Source organism: Coregonus clupeaformis, unplaced genomic scaffold (assembly GCF_020615455.1).
Source record: "Coregonus clupeaformis isolate EN_2021a unplaced genomic scaffold, ASM2061545v1 scaf2200, whole genome shotgun sequence".
Classification (NCBI taxonomy): Eukaryota; Metazoa; Chordata; class Actinopteri; order Salmoniformes; family Salmonidae; genus Coregonus; species Coregonus clupeaformis.
Genome location: NW_025535654.1, coordinates 36,136 through 47,783, shown reverse-complemented (window position 1 = coordinate 47,783; position 11,648 = coordinate 36,136). Strand labels below are relative to the sequence as shown.

Below are 11,648 nucleotides of genomic sequence, written 5' to 3'. Positions count from 1 at the left end.
ATAACACTATAATATCATATCATATCTGGTCATCAGCCCTCAGGTCCCTGTTCCGGTCCCCCATATCATAACACTATAATACCATATCACATCATATCTGGTCATCAGCCCTCAGATTCCCGGTCCAGTTGTTTAGATCTCTGAGTTAACACGTGTTCTGTATCTGAGTCCCAAATGACACCCTATTCTCTATATAGTGAACTACTTTGGACCAGAGTCCAGGGGACTACAAAGGGAATAGGGTACCATCCCACGTCTGTATTTGTTTTTATTAGGGATCCCCATTAGCTACTCCAGAGACCTGGGATCAAATAGTATTTGAAATAATTTCAAATATTTTAGCTAGGCATGATTGAGAATTGCTGTTTGCAATGGAAGCAATGGAAAAGTCCCAAAAGTACAAACCACGCCCATCTGGCACGCCGGGCAGGTTAAAGCAAACGCACAAAGTATTTTTTTTATTTCAAATATTATCTGAACCCAGGTGTTCTGGTTGGACCAGATCCTTCCTGGTATTGACAGGTCTATAAATGTGATGAACATGAAGATAAGGCCTTTAGGTCTGTAGAAAAACATCACACATTGATGGTGATGATGGTTGTGATGGTGATGGTGATGATGGTGATGATGATGATGGTGGTGATGATGATGCAGATGGTGATGATGGTATTGATGAGGATGATGATGGTAGTGATTATGATGGTGATGATTATGATGATGATGATTATGATGAATATGAGGATGATGAGGATGAGGAGGAGGATGAAGATGATAATAATTAATGCACACAACCATTTTGCAGTGAAAACACTAAGATCATGTTACAACCTTGACTATGACACATTCAGCCATCCAATCAGACTGATTATAATAAATACATTAATATGTACATACAGTAAATAAAAAGACAGAGTGAATTTGTCTTTTCAAATGCTTTAATTATTATTTGAGTAAATTAACATTTGAATCAAGAGACAGAGAGCCCATCTTGCTGTTATAACATGATGCACTACTTTAACAGCCAAGATGGCAGTAATAGTGATGATGTGAGAAAAAAAAAAAACATTGTAAAGTGGTTATCCCACTGGCTATAAGGTGAATGCACCAATTTGTAAGTCGCTCTGGATAAGAGCGTCTGCTAAATGACGTAAATGTAAATGTAAATGTAATAGAGGCAGGTATGTTACTCCTGCTCCTGGACAGCCACAGCATCAGAGACAGCCCTGATCTTAAAGGAAATGCTTTTCAGAGAGTAGTTATCCCCTTTCCAGTGATACCAAGAAACATACACATTAGTGAAAGAAGTTGCCGGATGTGGGGCATACAGGGCGTTAGGGTTGGCATGAAAACAGGCACCGTACCAGAATCCACCCATGTTGCGCCTGGCACAGTGGTCGCCCCAGGTGTCCTGGTCGTTGTCGTAGGTGCTGAACTTCATGCCGTTGCTATACGACATGGAGTCTCCTGAGAATCAACCAGCAGACAGAGCACAGTAGCCTGGTTAAACCAGATACCAACAGACAGAGCACAGTAGCCTGGTTAAACCAGATACCAGCAGACAGACAGTAGCCTGGTTAAACCAGATACCAGCAGACAGACAGTAGCCTGGTTAAACCAGATACCAGCAGACAGAGCACAGTAGCCTGGTTACACCAGATACCAGCAGACAGACAGTAGCCTGGTTACACCAGATACCAGCAGACAGAGCACAGTAGCCTGGTTAAACCAGATACCAGCAGACAGAGCACAGTAGCCTGGTTAAACCAGATAGCAGCAGACAGAGCACAGTAGCCTGGTTAAACCAGATACCAGCAGACAGAGCACAGTAGCCTGGTTAAACCAGATACCAACAGACAGAGCACAGATGCCTGGTTAAACCAGATACCAGCAGACAGAGCACAGTAGCCTGGTTAAACCAGATACCAACAGACAGAGCACAGTAGCCTGGTTAAACAGATACCAGCAGACAGAGCACAGTAGCCTGGTTAAACCAGATACCAGCAGACAGACAGTAGCCTGGTTACACCAGATACAGTAGTCCAGTAAATAAATAAAATATTAGTATAGAAGCGTGAAAATTGGCACACTTGTATAACTTTTCGCGCTGAACAAAACATATATAGATATAGTGCCATTTCAGCAAAGCTCCAGGTCAGCCTGTAGCGCCCTGTAACACCGGTAAATGCAATAACTTTATGATTTGTAATAACTTTTTGATTTTTTTATGTAATAAACCCAGTAAACGTAATAAAATGTTGAACGGTAAACATAATAACTTTTTCCGCTAAAAGTAATAAGTTATTACGTTAACCAGTTGACACTTGATCTAGGGGACATTCAATGCTGCAGACATTTTTTGATACCCTTCCCCAGATCTGTGGCTCGACACAATCCTGTCTCGGAACTCTACGGTCAATTCCTTCGACCTCATGGCTCGTGGTTTTTGCTCTGACATGCACTGTCAACTTTGGGACCTTACAGTCCATTCGGAAAGTATACAGACCCATTGACTTTTTCCACATTTCGTTACGTTACAGCCTTATTCTAAAATTGATTATATCGTTTTTTTTGGGCTGGGCCTCTCAAGGACATTCAGAGACTTGTCCCGAAGCCACTGCGTTGTCTTGGCTGTTGTCCTGTTGGAAGGTGAACATCTCAAGGATGATAAATGGAAACAGGATGCACTTGAGCTCAATTTTGAGTCTCATAGCAAAGGGTCTGAATACTTATTTAAATAATGTATTTCTGTTGTTTATTTTTCATACATTTGCACAAATATCTAAAACCTGTTTTTGCTTTGTCGTTACGGCATATTGTTTGTAGATTGATGAGGGCATTTAAAAAATGTAATCCATTTTACAATAAGGCTGTAACATAACAAAATGTGGAAAAAGAGAATGGGTCTGAATACTTTCCGAATGCACTGTACACCCCCAGGAAGAATTTGACAACTTTTTTCTTCTTCTGACAAGCGAGCACTTAGATATGGTCATTTTTACATTTCCATACTTTCATAGAATGTTTGGGAATGACGTATTTGTGAAAATTCTATAGCAATATAGAGTGAGAAAGCGGCCATGCTTTTGGACAATTAAGAGACACTGCAGTAAATAAAACCGAATAAAATCATCTGTCTTGTCCAGGACCAGACTCTAGACAAACCGGTGCGCCATAGCCAATCAGAGCTACAGTAGGCCTATATGCAAATAAAACAGAACGACTTTAGATCATAAGAATGCATTCACCAAAAGCCACAAAATACACCTGAATGGATTTCTGCAAATATGTAAATACCACGAGAGTCCTCTTACATTTGGGAACTTTACAGTCCTATTGCTCAAAAACATTATGGAAGTGTGCCAATTTTCAACAATATGGTATTTTTTGGGAGCTTATTTACTGGACTAAAAGGCCATCCACACCAAGGACGATCATTATAATGAGAACTGTAATGATACAAAAAAAAAAGAATCGTTCTAAGTCAAGTGAACAGAACTTTCCCACTACAACGATAACTACAGAAAGACTAGAGAATGACGAGGAGCTATGGTTTGGATCCCTTTCAGAGCGATTGTTTCCCTCCAATGATAAAACCCTGACAACCAATCAAATTGCATTCTATTGAAGCGTTCTTGGTTCTAGGTGCGCGAGGCTGCGCAGAGAGGAGAGAAGGAAGAGCACACGGTAAACATCCCTGAATAACTGGGCATGTGTGAGCATATCGGTGGCCACATTCATTATAGGACGAATTTGGAGAATGATGATCCACCCCAAACAGTGCATGAGAAGGCCATACTTCTTCCCGATGGGAGCCCTATCTGTTAACTGCGATACATCCTGATGAAATACACACTGTGACTGGCCTACTAATATGCCTTTCTGGACCTTGTAAACTGTTGAGAAAAGACCCATTACTGATCCAAATGGTTGCCTAATCAGGCCTAGACAAGATTATTATTATTTGTGAATGAAACATGCATTCAAAACGCAGAGCTTTTTAGTGGTTATTTAAATGGCATATTCACTGCAGTTTACGGCCTAGACTAGAACTCTTTACTCACTGTAAAAAACAAAAGTAAAAAAGAATTGCATTGTGTTGTATGATCATTTTCTTGTCCCCCAAAAAGTATTAGTAGTATTAGGACTAATATTTAGCTAATGAATGATGGGTTGCATACGCTTCTAACTTACGCCTTGATCACTCCGACAGCGTCCTTGCGTTTTGGTACAGCAGAAGTACATTCATTTCCAATGGAAAGCTGTGTTTGCCTTGCAGCATTGCAGAGGCAGTTGCAGTGCGTTCTGTGTGGTGTATAAATTGGATTTATCGAACGTGTGCATCAAACTGTATGCGTGGATGGCTTGACAGAAATGGTTTGACAGAAATGGTTTGACAGAAATGGTAGCAGAAGGTGAATGTTGAACTTTTGTTGCACACATATCCAGATGATGCTGCCTACCATTTTGCACAAAGATGCTGTCAGTGTGATCGAGGCGTGACATGCTGACTAGACGCCATTGCGCACATGTTGATTTTGCTCATCCACACCAGACGCGATCAGGACACACAGGTTGAAATATCAAAACTAACTGAACCAACTATATTAATTTGGGGACAGGTTTAAAAGCAGCTAGCTTGCTGTTGCTAGCTAATTTGTCCTGGGATATAAACATTGGGTTGTTATTTTACCTGAAATATACAAGGTCCTCTATAAATCTACACATACACTACCAGTCAAACGTTTTAGAACACCTACTCATTCAAGGGTTTTTCTTTATTTGTACTATTTTCTACATTGTAGAATGATAGTGAAGACATCAAAACTATGAAATAACACAGATGGAATCATGTAGTAACCAAAAAAGTGTTAAACAAATCAAAATATATATGAGATTTGAGATTCTTCAAATAGCCACCCTTTGCCTTGATGACAGCTTTGCACACTCTTGGCATTCTCTCAACCAGCTTCACCTGGAATGCTTTTCCAACAGTCTTGAAGGAGTTCCCACATATGCTGAGCATTTGTTGGCTGCTTCTCCTTCACTCTGCGGTCCGACTCATCCCAAACCATCTCAATTGGGTTGAGGTAGGGGGATTGTGGAGGCCAGGTCATCTGATGCAGCACTCCATCACTCTCCTTCTTGGTCAAATAGTAAAATAGTAAAAATAAATAAAAACCCTTGAATGAGTAGGTGTGTCCAAACCTTTGACTGGTACTGTCTATGATAATAATAATTAAGTCCCCCCCACTTCTAAAACCAAAGTTGCGCCCCTGATTAAAAGATGAACTGAGGTCCACACTCCAGTCCAGTTGGTGGTGGTAATGCACCTTAAAGTTTAAATATTATTTTTCATTACATTTACATTGTAGTATTAAATGCAGTTGTCACTATGGCAACGACCACACCCTGATGCAGTTGTCACTATGGCAACGACCACACCCTGATGCAGTTGTCACTATGGCAACGACCACACCCTGTAGCACTGAATGGTCTTGTGTTACCACCTTATTAATAGTCATACAGCGTGCAGTAGGATGCGTTGATCAGTTGATTGACAGGTGTACTGCTTAACAATAAACAATAAACAGTCCGCTGGTGTGGATGCTCGCCAACGTTTATAGCTATGTATAATTCATCATTATAGTTATGGTTATAGTTATCATCCTTGGTGTGGACAGGCCTTAAAGGAAAACTCCTCCCCAAAAACTATCTTGTGGTGTTTGTTTCATTAGTCCATTGCTGACATAGTCCCAAAATGATTTGCTTGTCAGCAATCAAGTTTTCAAGATACAGAAATCATTCCTGTAAAAATGCATCCTATGGGGATGATTTCTATAATTTGAAAGTTACATATTTTGAAAAGTTGATAGTGAAAAAGCAAAACATTTTGGGACTATGTCAACAATGGACTAATAAAACAAAACCAAAAGATCGTTTTGGGTGGAGTTTTCCTTTAAGACTGATGAAGAAGAAGAACTCACCTGCCCCTCCGTCTACATAACTGCCCAGTCTCAGTGTGTATCCATAGTTCTCAGGATCAATGGAGAAGGAGGATGTATTTAGCATTAACCTTCCCTCCCAAAGTCTTCCATGTCCACCCTCAGCTCACTCTTCTTCCTCATCGTCAGGAGGAAGATGTTGTCCAGACCTGACAAGAACAGAAAGCATAAAGGTCCTGTTACATTTCAGCCCCTAGCTCATTTCCTTACCTCCTATCCCCTTTCCTATAGCTCCTAACCCCTTCCCCTAGCTCCTAGCCCCCTTCCCTCTAGCTCCTAGCCCCTTCCTTTATCTCCTAGCCCCTTCCTCTAGCTCCTAACCCCCTTCCCTAGCTCCTAGCCCTGTCCGTTATCTCCTAGCCCCTTTCTCTAGCTCCTAGCCCCTTCCTCTAGCTCCTAACCCCTTCCTCTAGCTCCTAGCCCCTTCCCCAGCTCCTAGCCCCGCCCTTTATCTCCCTAGCCCCTTCCTCTAGCTCCCTAGCCCCTTCCTCCAGCTCCTAGCCCTTCCTCTAGCTCCTAGCCCCTTCCTCTAGCTCCTAGCCCCTTCCTCTAGCCTCCTAGCCCCTTCCTATCTCCCTAGCCCCTTCCTCTAGCTCCTAGCCCCTTCCTCTAGCTCCTAGCCCCTTCCTCTAGCTCCTAGCCCCTTCCTTTATCTCCTAGCCCCTTCCTCTAGCTACTAGCCCCTTCCTCTAGCTCCTAGCCCCTTCCTCTAGCTCCTATCCCCTTTCCTATAGCTCCTAACCCCTTCCCCTAGCTCCTAGCCCCTTTCTCTAGCTCCTAGCCCCTTCCTCTAGCTCCTAACCCCTTCCTCTAGCTCCTAGCCCCTTCCCCCAGCTCCTAGCCCCGCCCTTTATCTCCTAGCCCCTTCCTCTAGCTCCTAGCCCCTTCCTCTAGCTCCTAGCCCTTCCTCTAGCTCCTAGCCCCTTCCTCTAGCTCCTAGCCCCTTCCTCTAGCTCCTAGCCCCTTCCTTTATCTCCTAGCCCCTTCCTCTAGCTCCTAGCCCCTTCCTCTAGCTCCTAGCCCCTTCCTCTAGCTCCTAGCCCCTTCCTTTATCTCTTAGCCCCTTCCTCTAGCTCCTAGCCCCTTCCTCTAGCTCCTAGCCCCTTCCTCTAGCTCCTAGCCCCTTCCACTAGCTCCTAGCCCCTTCCTTTATCTCCTAGCCCCTTCCTCTAGCTCCTAGCCCCTTCCTCTAGCTCCTAGCCCCTCCTCTTGCTCCTAGATCCTTCCCCTAACTTCTTCTTGTTTGGTTTTCTGAGGAGGACTCACCCAGCCAGTACTCTCCAGCCACATTCCCAAAGCCAGATTTGTAGTGCGCCCAGGGTCTGTAGAAGTTCTCTGTTCCATCCATTCTCCTTTGGAACACCTGAGAGAGAGAGAGAGAGAGAGAGAGAGAGAGAGAGAGAGAGAGAGAGAGAGAGAGAGAGAGAGAGAGAGAGAGAGAGAGAGAGAGAGAGAGAGAGAGAGAAGGGAGGGAGGGAGGGAGGCATAGAGGGGGGAGACAAGGGAGGGAGAGAGATATTATTATCATACATTTTGCACCATCATCACATCACAAACATCACAGATGATCTATAAAGTTCTCTACTCACAGTCCACCTCCCTCCATCTGTGTCCATGTCACAGTAGACGTGCAGGGGAGTGATGGGACCCCCAGGGTAGATGGTGTACACCCCACTGGGTTTGGTGTTGTCATGTTGATAGATGTCGTCACAGTCCTGAGGGAGGTAGAACTGAGAGAGGACGGCTACAGGAGCCAGCAGAGACAGGAGCAAAAACACCTGGGAGACAGAGACAGGGAAAACATTCACAGAACGTTCACACAACATTCACACAACATTCAAACAACATTTAAAAAAACATTAAAACAACATTTACGTCACTGTTCAATGCCATCAGTGCAGTACATGCAGCAAAACAACCCAGAGTAGAGATACAGACACACGTAACCTCAGATAACATTCAGACAACTTTAGACCCACTTATAACCTCACATAACATTCAGACAACCGTAGACCCACACATAACCTCATATAACATTCAGACAACCGTAGACCCACACATAACCTCATATAACATTCTGAAAACATTAAAAACGATACAGTAAAAATTATGAATGATCTACTTACTTCGCATGGATATGGGACATATCATATAGTAGTCAGTCTTAATAGTTAGTAATGTCATACCTTCATCCTGCAGAGTGGGTAGTGTGGTGGTGGACTGTCCTGTCTGCCTGCCTTATAGCCCCTAACCAAGGCTGCACTACCTGGTCTAAACTAGACACAGTGGGAACCACACACCTGTCTGCCTGGCTTAAGGCCCCCAACCAAGGGCTGCACTACCTGGTCTAAACTAGATACAGGTGGGAACCACACACCTGTCTGTCTCTCTCTTTATGTGTCTGTGTGTGTGTGTATCTGCGTGTGTGTATGTGTGTTTTTGTGTGTGTGTGCATGCGTGCGTGTGTGTGTGTGTGTGTGTGTATCTGGGGAAGGGGGTGAAGGGGGGAGAGGGAGAGGGGGTGAAGAGGGGAGGGGGAGAGGGAGAGGGGGTGAAGAGGGGAGAGGGAGAGGGGAGGGGGAGAGGGGGAGGGCAGGTACAGAACAGGGGGGTTATGGGAGTACCTCTCTCTATCTCTCCCCGCCCAACCCCATATCTCTCTCTACCAACCTTGGTACTGTAGATATACGTAGTCCGGCCTTGCTACCCCCCAGCTCTCCCTCCAGAGACTGCCTCAGCATGCAGAGGACTGGCCCAGTGTTGATGCCTCATTATGGGGAGAGTGTAAATCTATCTCCAGGCTTCTCTCTGGGCCTGCTGATGGATGGCCCGAAGAGGCCTCTCGCTCGCTCCCCAGCAGGATACGTGATGGGCCGTGTGTGTCTGTGTGTGTCATCATATTATTATATTATTATATTGTAATGACCCCAAGGTCAGAAGGGACAGAAGATCCATATGCCGTCTACTCCCTTCATTTTCTCTCCTCCCTCTCTCCCCTCTTTAATGCAGCTTTCTCATGGACCTGGAATGAGGGATGGAAGCCACGTTGATTAACGCTAATAAATAACAACACATGCACGCACGCACGCACGCACGCACGCACGCACGCACGCACACACACACACACACACACACACACACACACACACACACACACACACACACACACACGGTCCCTTCACTGTGCAATGCTGGTATACCCCACTTGGGGGCAGTACTCTCCCTTTCTCTGTCTGATTGTCTGTCTGTCTAACTATCTGTCTGACTGTCTGTCTGTCTATCTGTCTGTCTGCATGTCTATCTGTCTGCCTGTCTCTCTGTCTGTCGATCTGTCTGCCTACCTGTCGGTCTGTCTGCCTCTCTGTCTGTCTCTCTGACTGTCTCTCTGACTGTCTGACTGTCTGTCTGTCTGTCTGTCTGTCTGTCTGTCTGTCTGTCTGTCTGTCTGTCTGTCTGTCTGTCTGTCTGTCTGTCTGTCTGTCTAACTGCTTGTCTGCCTGTCTGTCTGTCTGTCTGTCTGTCTGTCCTACTCACTCTCTGTCTCTGGAAAGTCTCTTTCCTTCCCTCACCTCACCCGCCTCCTCCCTCTCCTCCATCTCCCTCCCCTACCTCCCCCCTCCTTCCCTCCCCTCCTCCCTCTCCTCCATATCTCCTCCCCCTACCTCCCCTCCTTCCTCCCTTTCCTCCATATCTCCTCCCCCCTACCTCCCCTCCTTCCTCCCTCTTCCCTCTCCTCCATATCTCCCTCCCCCTACTTCCTCCCTCCTCCCGCTCCTCCACATCTCCCTCCCCCTCCTTCCCCCTCCTTCCCTCCCTCTTCCCTCTCCTCCATATCCTTCTCCCCCTACCTCCCCTCCCTCTCCTCCATATCTCCCTCCCCTACCTCCCCCTCCTTCCCTCCCTCCCTCTCCTCCATATCTCCCTCCCCCTACCTCCCCCTCCATATCTCCCTCCCTCCTCCCTCTCCTCCATATCTCTCCCTCTACCTCCCCTCCTTCCCTCTCTCCCCCTCCATATCTCCCTCCTTCCTCTCTCCCCCTCCTCCATATCTCCCTCTCTACCTCCCCCTCCTTCCCTCTCTCCCCCTCCATATCTCCCTCCTTCCTCTCTCCCCCCTCTCCTCCATATCTCCTCCTTCTCTCTCTCCCCCCTCTCTCCTTTTCTCCCTCCCTCTCCCCCTCTCCTCCATATCTCCTCCCCCTACCTCCCTCCTTCCCTCTCTCCCCCTCTCCTCCATATCTCCCTCCCCCTACCTCCTCCCCCTTCCCTCTCTCCCCCTCTCCTCCATATCTCCCTCCCCCTACCCCCCCTCCTTCCCTCTCTCCTCCGTCTCAGAGTGAGATTAGAATCACCAGAAAGCAGATATTAGGATTTCCAGATAGATATCTCAGACAATATCTCCCCCCACCTCTGTCACACTCCCTCCGTCCCTCTCTCCTTCCTTCTGTTATCAATGAGTTGTCTCCCCCTCTGCCCTTCATGTCACTCACAGCTGCAGGTTGATGAGAGAGAAGGAGAGAAAGAGAGAGAGAAAGAGAGAGAGAAAGAGGGAGGGAGGGAGGGAGGGAGTGAGAGACAGAGAGAAAAAGAGAAAGAGAGAGCAAGCAAGCATATACAACTTTCTTTCTTGAAAAATGAAGATATGGATATTATACAGCTTCAGACACCACACGCATGTACACACACACACACACACACACACACACACACACACACACACACACACACACACACACACACACACACACACACACACACACACACACACACACACACACACACACACACACATGGGCTAAAAGTATGTGGACACCTGCTCGCTCGAACATCTCATTCTAAAATCATGGGCATTAATATAGAGTTGGTCCCCCCTTTTTGCTGCTATAACAGCTTCCACTCTTCTGGGAAGGTTTTCCACTAGATGTTGGAACATTGCTGCGGGGACTTGCTTCCATTCAGCCACAAGAGCATTAGTGAGGTCGGGCACTGATGTTGGGCGCTTAGGCCTGGCTCGCAGTCGGCGTTCCAATTCATCCCAAAGGTGTTAGATGGGGTTGAGGTCAGGGCTCTGTGCTGGCCAGTCAAGTTCTTCCACACCGATCTCAACAAACTATTTCTGTATGGACCTCGCTTTATGCACGGGGCATTGTCATGTTGAAACAGGAAAGGGCCTTCCCCAAACTATTGCCCCAAAGTTGGAAGCACATAATCATCTAGAAGTTCATTGTATGCTGTAGCTGGATTTCCCTTCACTGGAACTAAGGGGCCTAGCCCAAACCATGAAAAACAGCCCCAGACCCTTATTCCTCCTCCACCAAATTTTACATTTATTTTCGAACGTATACACCTGTAAGCAACGGGTGTGGCTGAAATAGCCGAATCCACTGAAAAGGTGTCCACATACTTCTGCCATGTAGTGTTTTTCCTTTCTGCTGATAGAAGTGTAGAAAATATCTGTTCCTTCAGGGCTTTCTAACTGGTGTAAGTTTGAAGTGTGTATGTGTGTGTGTTGGCAGGACAGCTTGTTATAGAATCATCTGTTCCATCTCCTGTATCCTACTGAGCAACAAGCTGGTCACAAACAAGCACACACACGCACACACACACACACACACACACACACACACACACACACACACACACACA

General features: G+C 46.1%; 1 pseudogene; it reads right to left on the bottom strand.

Moving 5' to 3' along the window:
• Positions 1-1,115: 1,115 nt before the first annotated feature.
• LOC121562694 lies at positions 1,116-8,259 on the bottom strand (annotated as a pseudogene).
• Positions 8,260-11,648: the final 3,389 nt, after the last annotated feature.